General features: G+C 42.2%; 1 non-coding gene across 1 annotated transcript; it reads right to left on the minus strand.

Annotated features, from left to right (window-relative positions):
- Positions 1-202: 202 nt before the first annotated feature.
- On the minus strand, positions 203-310 carry LOC117201940 (U6 spliceosomal RNA). The gene has a single exon (XR_004484084.2). It is a non-coding gene; the product is annotated as a U6 spliceosomal RNA (small nuclear RNA).
- Positions 311-12,311: the final 12,001 nt, after the last annotated feature.

Consider the following 12,311-nt stretch of genomic DNA (forward strand, 5'->3'; position numbering starts at 1 on the left):
TTATTTTCACTCACAAGAAGAGTTCAAGGCATTTCAAGTTGGTGGGGAACTATGTCCTGCACAGGCATTCAGGGAGCCAGGCTGACAGGCTTTGCAATTTAAAAAAATTGAAGTAGAGTTGATTTACAATATTGTGTTAGGTTCAGGTGTACAGCAAAGTGATTCTGTTATTTTTTTCATATTATATTCCATTATAGGTTATTAAAAAATGGAATGCTTCACGAATTTGCGTGGCATCTTTGTGCAGGGGTCCATGCTAATCTTCTCTGTATTGGTCCAATTTTAGTATATGTGCTGCTGAAGTGAGCACGACTTTGCCTTTTTTTTAATTAATTAATTTTATTTTATTATTTATTTTTGGCCACATTGGGTCTTCGTTGCTGCACGCGGGTGTTCTCCAGTTGCAGCGAGCGGGGACTACTTTTCGTTGTGGTGCACGGGCTTCTCATTGCGGAGGCTTCTCTTGTTGTGGAGCATGGGCTCTAGGCGTGTGGGCTCAGTAGTTGTGGCGCCCAGGCTTAGTTGCTCCGCGGCATGTGGGATCTTCCCGGACCAGGGCTCAAACCTGTGTCCCCTGCATTGGCAGGTGGATTCTTAACCACTGCACCACCAGGGAAACCCCACTTTGCCATTTTTAATAAACAACTTTCAAGGTTGCCCTGGAAGGGGAAAGAGGCACATACGAGGTTTTTATGGGCTAAACTTGGAATACCATTTCTTACTTCCCTTTGGTAAAACTAAATCATAGAGTCACATCTAACTGCAAGAGAGACTGGAAGAAGAGATAAATTTGGTGAGGACTAGCAATGTTGGACACAGCATCTGTATCCAGGGGACAGTGTTGTGGTGTCTGGAGCAGGGCAGCAGGGGCTAAAGCCAAGATTTTGCTGGAATTTAGACAGGAGCTAGTATTCTGTTTGCACTGTTCCACCCAGTTTGAAGTAAGATGTTAGCCAGCTGCAGGTGTGGAGATGGTTTTGGTGTTGGGACGGTTATGCATGCGAGTGTCCAGGCCCTGGAAAAAGGGGGCTCCAGGAATCAAGTAGGGTGAGATTCCCAGACCTGAACCGCAAGAACTGAGATTCAAGTCCAGGCTCTAGTGGTGATATTAAAGTCCAGTAATATGGACAGAGATTTGGGAGAAGGCTTACGTGTGAGGGCTTACCTTGCAGATTCTTTGCCTATGACAGCAAAACTTAATTCCAGGTACCCCCTGCTATTGGGCTTTGGACTGTTTGGGTCAGGCTTGGTTCTGGGATAGTTTGGGGAGAGTCCTCCTCCTGATTTTCTTTAGCACCGTCTTTTCCAGAAGGGCACTCACATATGCCCTTCAAAGAGCTTCATATCCTCAGAAGAAAGGTGTCCTGGTACATGTGGCTTCCTCAAGCAGCCATACTCGTAGTCCCCAGCTTTTAGGAATTTACATTAAAATAACCCTGGGACACAGGTCATAAATTTCTGATGTCCTGTGGTCTCACAGGACACATTCTGTCTCACAGTTTAGGCATGTAAACTAGGGGCTAAATAACTACTAGATACTAAATGATTGTATATAGAGAGCTGGAACATGAATTGCTTGCTTTGTTTGCTATCCTCTTTGGAGGTGGGCAGAAAATCTTAACATTTGCTCAGGGCTTTCTGAACACTGTCTTTTAAGGATGATACTGCATGTACTGTCTAGAGATGTTGTTGGAACAGATGTTGTGAGAGGCTCTTACACTCTAATATGCTGAGAATACCCACGTATCCCCCAGGCATCATCACAGAAAATCCTCAAACACATTCATAGCACTACAGGGCGTTGCCTTCCACTTGACCCTTCTGTTCTCTTGATTGTTCAATGCACAAGGGTTATTAAGAAGCTGAAAGATGATTATTACACTCCATCGTGGTTGCCAGCTACGTGCTGGCAGATTTTTGAAAACAGATTCAGGAAACCACTGTAGACTAATGACATAATAGGATGTGGAAAATTCTGGTCTTGTTCTATGAAATAGCTGGCCTACAAAATATGGGATGGGAAAGGATGCTGTATACTGTAGTATTGAGCGTAGATTCTAGTAAATCTGCCGTTTAATGGCAACTTGACCTTGGGCTAATTTAAACTACTTCAGTGCCTAAGTATCCTCACTTGAGAAATGAGAATTCTCATGGTACTGACTTCCACAGGGTTATTGATAGGACTAAGTAAATGAGACAGTGTATGGAAAAGTGCTTAGCATGACGCCTGGCATATAGTTGGCCTTCAAAAATCATGTTCCTTCAAAAAAAATATAATATAAGGTTTTTAAAAAACCTGTCATTTGAGTAAGAAAAAAATGGGAGATAAATCAGCCACCAAATACAAACACTTGTTTTTAATGGTTAGAACTGAATCGTTGAAATTCTGCTGGTAAAAGGGAACATTTTTGATCATCTCCACCTGTATCAGTCCTTTTAGTTACCCACTCAGAGAAAATCTCAGATCAAGTGGGGAAAACAGCCCAAACCAAAGTCTAGAGCAGAGGTTTTTGTGGTGTGAGCTCCAGGTCAGTCACATCAGCATCACAGGAAATTTGCTAGAAATACAAATTCTTGGGCCGGGGACGCCAGACCTACTAACTCTGAAACTCGGGGGCAGGGCCCAGAAATCTGTGTTTTAACAAGCCCTCTAGGGGATTTGTAAGCACAGGTTTGTGGACCCGGGCATAGAGCCGCCAGGGATAAATTTGTTGATAAAATGCGGCTGATGGTGCTTGCAGAGAACTTACCAGAGTTAATGAGCCCAGACCTGCATTTGCAGCTGCCTTCTGTGGTCACTGCCTTAGCCCTTCACCCCCTGCCCTGCCTCCTCCTGTGGCATCCTGGTTAATAGTCCCATCATCCACCCAGTTGCCCACTCTTCTCAATTCTTTTACTCTCAGTTTTCATCCAATCAGGCACTAGGAACCTGTTGATTTCCCTTCCCGAATGCTCATATCTCTCTGCTCCTCTCTCCCACTACCTCTTTTTGGGTTTAGGATGATCGTGCCATATTTTTGTTTCTGACCTTTGCTCTTTAGTTTCCCCACTCTCCTCTCCCCGCTGCCACAGTGTGACTTTACTAAAAAACGGATGGACCGGTTGTTCCAAGGTTTCAAAATCTTCAAACACTGCAGACACATCCTTACCATGATATTCCAGGCTCTTCACAGTCTGACCAGAGACTACATTTCCAGCCTCCTCCACTTCCTACCCGTCTTGTACCATCTACTTTTGCCGCTCTGCCTTCTATTCTGTCGATTCCTAGCTCTTTCCTACCCCCTTGCTCTGCATATGTATTTGTCCCCTGCCTTGCATGTTCTTCTTCCTTATCTGCTTACTGAGGTTCTGTTTAACAGCTCAGTTCCCACATTGCCGACCCTGGAAATCATCCTTGACTCTTCTAAGGAGATCTGGAATCTTTCTTTTCGGTTCTCCAGCTATACTCCATTTTAAAAGCCGTTTACCACTCATACTGATGGTTTTCCTACTAGACTGTGAGCTTCCTCAGGGCCAGAGAATTGATTGTCTTAATCATCTTTGCACTCCAGCACTCCGCACCATGCTTAGCACTTATTAAGTAGCTGCTTAATAAATGTTTGGCGAAGGAATGGAGGAATGAGAGTAAATGCATCGTTAGAAGAGGATTTTCCTTTTAAGGAACAAAACCTCAGCTGCCCAGGCATAGACTCCTGCCTTTGAGAGAGTATTTATGTTCTGGATGCTGCAGCCGTGGAAGAGGAATACGCCTCTTGGGGGAAGCCATGGGGGAGTTTGGGCAGGTGAAATGTAATTATCCAAGTTGGCCCTGGGCCAAGGCTTCTCAGCGCTGCAGCCGAGGCCAGGGCTAAACACAAATGGGTACGACCTTCATCTCACATCCCTTCTGAAAAGCTGCTCCTCTGGCAGCCCCGAGCCCCCTAACAGCTTGCCGGGGCCTGGGGTCAGATTCACTCACAGGGATGGGGCAGCCGAGCCCCGTGACCCTGCTGAACTGGCTGCTTGGCTCTCCGCTGCCTTTGGTCTAAGCACAGAGCCTGGTGTGGAAACGGAAGCTGGCCTGTGATCACTCATTCATTGCTTTCGGCTGCACTGCTGCATTCCTTCCAGCTTAAGTTAGAACATGCTCTTGGCTTTGAGGACACAAGACCCTGGCACATAACAATAAATTGACCTCAAGTTACTGGCAGCTGAGTTCCTCACTGTGTGTGTGTGTGTGTGTGTGTGTGTGTGTGTGTGTGTGTGTGTGTGTGTGTGTGTGTGTGTGTGTGTGTGTGTGTGTGTGTGTGTGTGTGTGTGTGTGTGTGTGTGTGTGTTTATAGTTATTTCTAAGAGCAAATTCCCCTACCCAAATCACCAGGCAACACGTGCACAAATGCACAGAATTGAAAAGCCTTGGGCTTCCCTGGTGGCGCAGTGGTTGTGAGTCTGCCTGCCGATGCAGGGGACACGGGTTCGTGCCCCGGTCCGGGAAGATCCCACATGCCGCGGAGCGGCTGGGCCCGTGAGCCATGGCCGCTGGGCCTGCGCGTCCGGAGCCTGTGCTCCGCAACGGGAGAGGCCACAACAGTGAGAGGCCCACGTACTGCAAAAAAAAAAAAAAGCCTTTTTGCAGATGACCTTAAATCCTTTATGGAAGAAAGTGCAGGTTAAACAAAAAGTGGCCGAGCCGGAATTTAAACTCAGGAAATCTGACTCCATGGTCTGAGCTCTGAGACCCCCACAACTTTGTGGCAGGTGGGCCTCTCAGAAGATCTACTTGGTACACCTGAAACTAATGTAATATTGTAAATCAACTATACGTCACTTAAGAAAAAGATCTACCTGGGAAGGTGCGGGTAGCAGGGGCCAACAAGCACAGCCAGGACTCCTGGGCCCTTGCTTGTTTAATATAGTAAAAACCATAGAGCCTTGGTTCTTCCACAAGTGAATGACCTGAGGGTGGCCACAGGAGACAGGCAGAAGAATGCAGAGTGAAGAACGAGGCCCGTCCTTCATACAAAGCAATCTCACATTCAGTCAGTACTGCGCCTCTCAGCCATTCTCCAGACAAGACTTTTATGCCCAGAGCAGAGACTTGCCCCTAAACAGCAATATTCCTGTATGTTCTACTTTTCATTTCCTCGATTCTCCCTCCAAAGGTCTCCAAGCAATTTACAAACTGTCGGTTGTGTTTGCAGTTTGGACCCTTAAAGTTTATCTTTCTCTCCCCTCTCACTTTTCCTTTGTCTTTTATGATTGTGATTGAGAAAGAGGAAGAGCTGGGAGACCGAAGCTCATGAATGTATATGAAGCCATTATATCTGCCAGGTGAGGTGCGTGCACAGGCACTGTTTTTTTAAATGTTTGTCTCCGCATTGCCAGAACTGCTTTAGAGCTTTTTCCTCCAATTGCACAAATTCATTACTTAGTCTTTTACTGTATCTATTTATAAGTCCACATGGACCCTCTGGGAGGCCCACTTCGGGCCTCAGAGCTCCGGTAATGAAGCCTGGCTCACTCTACTTTGATATATCTCCCTGCTATTGCTGCTTGGGGGATAGAGAGTGTGCCCACCTGTTTTTTGGAAGGTCAGCCTGACAGAGGACAAAGGATTTTAAATTGTGCTCTGTGGAATCCTGGAATCCTGAGTAGGCTGCCTAGAGCTCTAGGAAATAACAATAATAAAATCAGCTATGGACGCCGTTTTATTTTTCAAGGCACGATGATTTTGGTTTGGTTGTTAAACTTTTTCTAGGGTTAAAAGAAATATCTAGTGTAAGCAGTTTGTTGTAAGAGTTAACCACAGGCATGGACCGAGCGTGTATGGGGGGGCCAGCTGAGTGGTTACTGGGGACATTCTGTGGTTGTGACTTGTCCCAAATAGAGATTTGTCACTTGACTAGGATGTCAGCACCAAGAGTACCTGGCAATGGTAGGCACTCAATAAATATTTGTGGGAGGAATGAATGAATGAATTTTCTGACTACTCTGTGTCCTCTGATGGCCCCACTTGCAGGCTTCATTCTGCTCCAGATCTTGTGCTCATTTCTACCAAGGACGGCTTTGCGGTAGGGGCCTCATGTGCTTAGAGTCAGGACCCTCAGGCCAGATTGGGACCAAGTGATCCCATCATGACTCGTTGACTGATCCCAGTATTGCTCCCCTGATCTCCTTTCCTGCATAAGACTTGCTCCCAAGGGAATTCCTGGGTGCTTGGCTCACCTTTGGTCCTAGCTCTTCCCTCTCCCTTCTGGTGATGGCTCAGGTGGTAATTCTGGTCCCTGTTCTTTAGTTCCCCTGATTCAAGGACAGAAGCTCTGGGGTCCTGTCACTCTTGGGTTTTTCTCCAAATAAGTGCCTTTTCTCTTAACTCTAGAGTCTTGGCCACCAACTGCGATAACCAGGTCCCTGGAACTGAGAGCTTTGTAGCCTGGGTGTCCCTGGAATATGCTTCTCTAGGTAGCCAGACTTTCCTAGCAGAGAGCTGAGCACCTGAGTAAGGGGGCGGGGCTGTCAGGGCTTGACTCAGGTTCTCTTCTAGAGTGACCCCTGGTGCTCCAGTCCCCCAGCCTCCAAACTCTCCAGAACAGTCAAGATTCTCAGACTAGAGTGCAGAGGGAAGGGAAGTCTCTAACTTCTACCCCACTGGTCATAGGTAAGTTAACAGCATTACAAGTGCCTCAACTAACAAACACATATAGTGACTCCTTGGGAAAATTTTGGGGTCCCTGGCCTCTTTGCTCTCTGAGGTTGCATTTGTAACAAATCATCACCAAAAAAACTTCTTTATTACAATTACCTTGGGAAGAGCACTCAGAGTGAGGGAACCTTGCTTCTTAGCGGACTTGGTCCACTGCTCCATAGGGAGCCATCCTAGTGTGCCTCAGAGGTGGTGGAAGCAGAAGTCCTGGAAGTGAGTCCTGGTGAGGATGTGGGCGAATTGGCCCATGAGGAAGGAAAATAAAGAAGCTACATGGACAGGACACTTGGGGAAGTTTCAGGGAGAGATGTGGAAGTGAAGGTTTTAGAGGAAGCAGCTGCTGGAATGTAAGAATTAAGGGTGGAAAGGAAAATTTTAAGACATTTTGCTTGGATTATGACTGCAATCTTCTTTAGAGTTTTTTAAGACCACAGTAAAAGGTTCAAATTATTTTTGGCTGCTGTAGTATCTTACTTGAATGAGACACCACGCTGGAATCGAACTACTTGGGAACCAGGGACTTCATTCCATAAATATTGAGTGCTGACTACTGGGGATACAGCAACGGATGAAGTGGACCAAAAACCCCTCCTCATGGAGCTTATTAGAAGACATAGAAAGTAAATACAATATGTAAATTACATCATCTATTGTAAAGCTGGAAAGGGAGATAGGGAATTCCATGTTGAAATGTTTAAATATGGTGGTCAGGGAAACCCTCCATGAGAAAATGTCATGGGAGCAAAGAGTGGAAGGCTGTGAGGGGGTGAGCCAGGCAGGTGTCTGGGGCAAAGTCCCAGAAGAGTTGGAGCTAGGGCTTGTTTGCAGGACACCAAGGAGGCCAGTGTGGCTGGAGTGGAGTGATGGAGGCAAAGTGTGGTGCATGAGATCAGAGGCCCTGACCATACAGGAGTTTGTAAACCATTATAAAACTCTGGCTTTACTCCAGAGAGCTCTGAGCAGAGGAGTGATAAATACTATGTCTTAAGTTTTAAAAGGAGGAAAGATGGAAGAGGAGGCGGATATAAGGAGAACAGTTAAGAATTATCACAAAAATCCAGATGATAGAGATGGTGGCAGGGAATACAGTGAGAAGTGTGTGCATTTGTTAGCATTGCACATCCATTTGTTCATTAATTAAGAAATCATTTAATAAAAGGCTTAATAAATATTTATTGAGTCCTCACAGAGATTACATCTGAAATGGAAGACAAATAATTATCATAAGCCCATCCAGCTCCAGAGTTCCAGGAGCCTAAGGAACCTAAGGAACAATAGAATTGTCTTGTAACCTGTAACTGGGTGTTAAAAAAGCCCTCTACGAATCTTCATTGCTTTGTGAGTTGTATTTGCAACTTCAGCAGATACCAGCTAAATTAAAAAATTGCCCCTGCAATAGACACGTGTGGCCACCAGGTGGCAGGAGAAACCTGTGATGCAATCAAGGAGGAAAAACATTCCAAGAGATAGAATGAAATACATTGTGATTGTTAAGAGCAGCCAACTCTTTAGTGATAATTAAATAAACAAAAAAGCTTATTTATAAATCACGGTGTCCCTGAATAAACCAAATATAAAGCTTACAAAACTGTGTTTCAAACAGTTTTTTAGGCAACGGCTATCATTTTTCAGATGAAATCTTATACAAAACCTCAAATACATGAAATAAATGAGAGTGACAGAAAGAGTGGTAGTCTTTCTGAAGTAGAGCAGGGACACTGGGCATCTGTTCCCTCATCCTCCTCTTTCATCCTTGAGCCACCTCTGTTGAACCTCAGGGCTTCATGGGACAGATTTTCATTTTTTTATATTATTATTTAAAACATTTATTATTTTTTTTTTTTACCAAATGGTTCTTTATAAGAAAATAGCTTCATTTAAATTTCATCAGTCAATATCTCAGGTTATTTGCATAAATTACAGGTTATATCTATTAAATGTATTCTATAATAACCCTTATTTTACCCCACCCCTATATTGCCCCTCCCCCCCTCCCCCCCTCCCCTCTCCCCACTGGTAACCACTGGTTTGTTTTCCATATCTTTGAGTCTGCTTCTTTTGTGTTATATTCACTAGTTCGTTGTATTATTTTAGATTCTACATGTAAGTGATATTACAGTATTTGTGTGTCTCTGTCTGACATAAAAAATTATTTTTTATTGAGGTTTAATTGACATACAACATTATATTAGTTTCAAGTGTACAACACAATGATTCAGTATTTGTATATATCATGAAATGATCACGATAAGTCCAGTTGACATCTGTCACCATACATAGCTACAGAATTTTGGGGACAGAGTTTTAAATCACTATTCTGATAAGTATATTTTCCTAACACACTCTTAAAACATTCTTTTATCATTATGAAAAAATATATGGTACTTTTAAAAATATAGACTTTTAAATAGTTTACATAAATATAAATTATAAATGTATAAAATATATAAATTATAAAACTTATAGAATTTATAGAACAAGCATATAGAATTGTATAGACTAGGATTATGACACATAAATATAAATTTTTAAATTTTAAGATAAAATATATTATTTTAAGGCACTTAAGGAAAGTATCTTAAAAAAAGATTCATTTTTTTTAAAACTTTATTTTATTGAAGTTGATTTACCATGTTGTGTTAATTTCTGCTGTACAGCAAAGTGATTCAATTATATATATATATATATATATATACATTCTTTTTCATATTCTTTTCCATTATAGTTTATTACAGGTATTGAATATAGTTCCCTGTACTATACAGTAGGACCTTGTTGGTTATCCATTCTATATATAATAGTTTGCATCTGCTAATCCCAGACTCCCAGCCCATTCCTCCACCACCCCACCTCCCCCTTGGCAACCACAAGTCTGTTCTCTATGTGAATCTGTTTCTGGTTTGTGGATAAGTTCATTTGTGTCATATTTTAGATTCCACATATGAGTGATATCATATGGTATTTGTCTTTCTCCTTCTGACTTACTTCACTTAGTATGATAATCTCTAGGTCCATCCATGTTGCTGCAAATGGCATTATTTCATTCTTTTTTGTGGCTGAGTAGTATTCCATTGTAAATATGTACCACATCTTCTTTATCCATTCCTCTGTCGATGGACACTTAGGTTGCTTCTGTGTCTTGGCTACCGTAATTAGTGCTGCCATGAACATAGGGGTGGGTGTATCTTTTTGAATTATAGTTTTTTTTAGTTATATGCCCAGGAGTGGGATTGCTGGATCATATGGCAACTCTACTATTTTTAGTTTTCTGAGGAACCTCCATACTGTTCTCCATAGTGACTGCACCAAGTTACATTAAAATAATATTCTTAATATTCTCTGTAGCTCTCCACCTCTTACGTTAATTGTTGGAAAATTTCTACCTAGCTTTCAGTTCAAGACGGCAGACTGAGCACAAGCGTTGAACCTCTTTCACCCTTAAGAGTATCAACATGAATAAGTTAGTTCAGTGTAAAGAAGTAATAAAATAAATCGATTCGTTACAACGAGAAAGTGGTGTGGCACATTAGAACATCAACTATTTTGGAGAATTTCTAGAATATAGAAGGCAGATTGAGTTTAAACTCATGGGCAAGCCAGAGTGGAGAGGGCCAGGACTCAGTCTTGCCCTGGAGAAAGCAGCAGAGCAGAGGATAGGCAGGTTTCATTGGAAGGGGAGCCTCCCCATCTCCAACGTCAACAGTATGGAGATAATGAACAAACTGCCTGTGGGATGGCTGCCTTGCTTAACTTTTCAAGCTTCCCTCATTATTCTCCTCCTCAAATACCCCTGAAGGGTGGGTGTCCTTTCCATCTAAAGCTGAAGAGAGAGGAATATTTTCTAAAGAAATCAAGAAATCTCTATAGAAGAGGTCAGGCCCCACAAAAGGACTATTGTAACCCAGAATACAGTCTTCTTTATATAGACATTGGGGTAAGCGGGCACTGGGGATGGTGCCGCCTGCCTGTCCCCACGCTCACACCCTAAAGAGATGCTTCCTAGTGAACACACTCCACCTGCAGACTGAGAGCCCACATTCACTCCTCTCACTCAGGGGCGATGCTGGTCATAGCTGAGCAAACATACACCCGTCTCTCCATTAATCAACCGAGTCTTTTCTTCAGCAATATGAATGGACAACTACTGATTGCCAGACTCATGAAGACTAGAAGCAAAAAATGAAAACGAACTAACAGAACTGAACCCAGAGAAAACAGGGATACTTCAGGGGAAAGAAGAAAAGCTGAGTTTGGAGGTCAGGCACCTAGATTCAAGTGTAGACTATGTCACAGCTGGGGAGATGGTTTGACTTCTCTGGATCTTAGTTTCCTTCTGGTTCTGAAATATTGTGGGATCAGGAATGTACCTAATGAGGGCACAGCATGAGGTCTTTTCCTGTCTTTGATGTTACAGATGTTAATTCCACAGGTGGCCCTGTTTAATCTCTAGGTTGTTTAATGTATGCATTTATAACCTGTTGCAACTTTTTTCTCCTTTGGATTTGAACCTGGGAAAGTGAAGGAGTTGGAAGGGCACCCTCTTTTACTACTCATTACCCAAACTCTGACTAGTCCCGAAGCAATTCTTTCTTGGTAATGCTTCAATCCTGGACAAGTATATGCCTCCTTCATAAAGATGAGAACAGAGGAAAAATCAATATAAGGTTTATGGAAAAATTCTCAGAACAAGAGAAGCATGGTAATGTACTGTGACTAAGCAAATTCACTTTCCTCTGAAATAGATTTTGTACAAGAAGCTGAAAATACATTTAAAACATATCAATTCCTAACAAGATACACAAGGTACTTGCTTCTATTTAACTGACCAGGCTGTTATGAGGAAGGAAAGGAGTAAGAAGACAAAAGGATGCCTACAGATGAACAAATAAAGTAGCTAAAATATATCCATATAGGACTCAAGAAAGTGGAGTATACTATAAAGAAAAAGCAATTAAGTGAGGTGGAAGATAAACTTTAGATGTTCTTAGAATGCAGAGGAAAGGGACAAAGATACTAAAACAGTATCAAAGAAGATGACAGCTATAAGCAAAAAAAGCAGAAATTAACTTCATGATTAATAGGTGTTCTAGAAAATGAATCCAGATTAAATGGAGTAGACGAGGTTAAGGAAAATATGAAAAAAAGGATTTCTGGATTTAAAAAACTTAAAAAATTAAAAAAATTGGATTTCAAAGAAAAAGAAATAATCCTGCAAGCATCCTGATAAGAAAGGAAAAAAACCCAATTCTGACAAATGAGCAAAAAGTAGGTTCATGCTAGAATTATTGGCAACACTAAATGCCAGAAGACAACGTAGTAGTATATGTAGAACTTACTGGGAGAGGTTGTGCCTCCCATATGAAGGGAATAGGAAGACAACTTCAGGTATGTTTGGTACCTGGAGAAATATACCACGCACATAATATTGCTTAACAAATTAGTAACAAGGTGTTCTAGATCATTGAGACAGGTATTTCACTGTGGTGAACATTGAATATATTAATTTAAATAATAGTGATAAAAGTAGTTGCACAGAAGGCAAAGGATTGTATATTAAATTATACCTATTACATATATTTAAAAGAGAAAATAATACTATCTGAATTTAAAATAAAGCAGAAAAGAAAGA

The sequence above is a fragment of the Orcinus orca genome, chromosome 6, assembly GCF_937001465.1.
Source record: "Orcinus orca chromosome 6, mOrcOrc1.1, whole genome shotgun sequence".
NCBI classification, from domain to species: Eukaryota; Metazoa; Chordata; class Mammalia; order Artiodactyla; family Delphinidae; genus Orcinus; species Orcinus orca.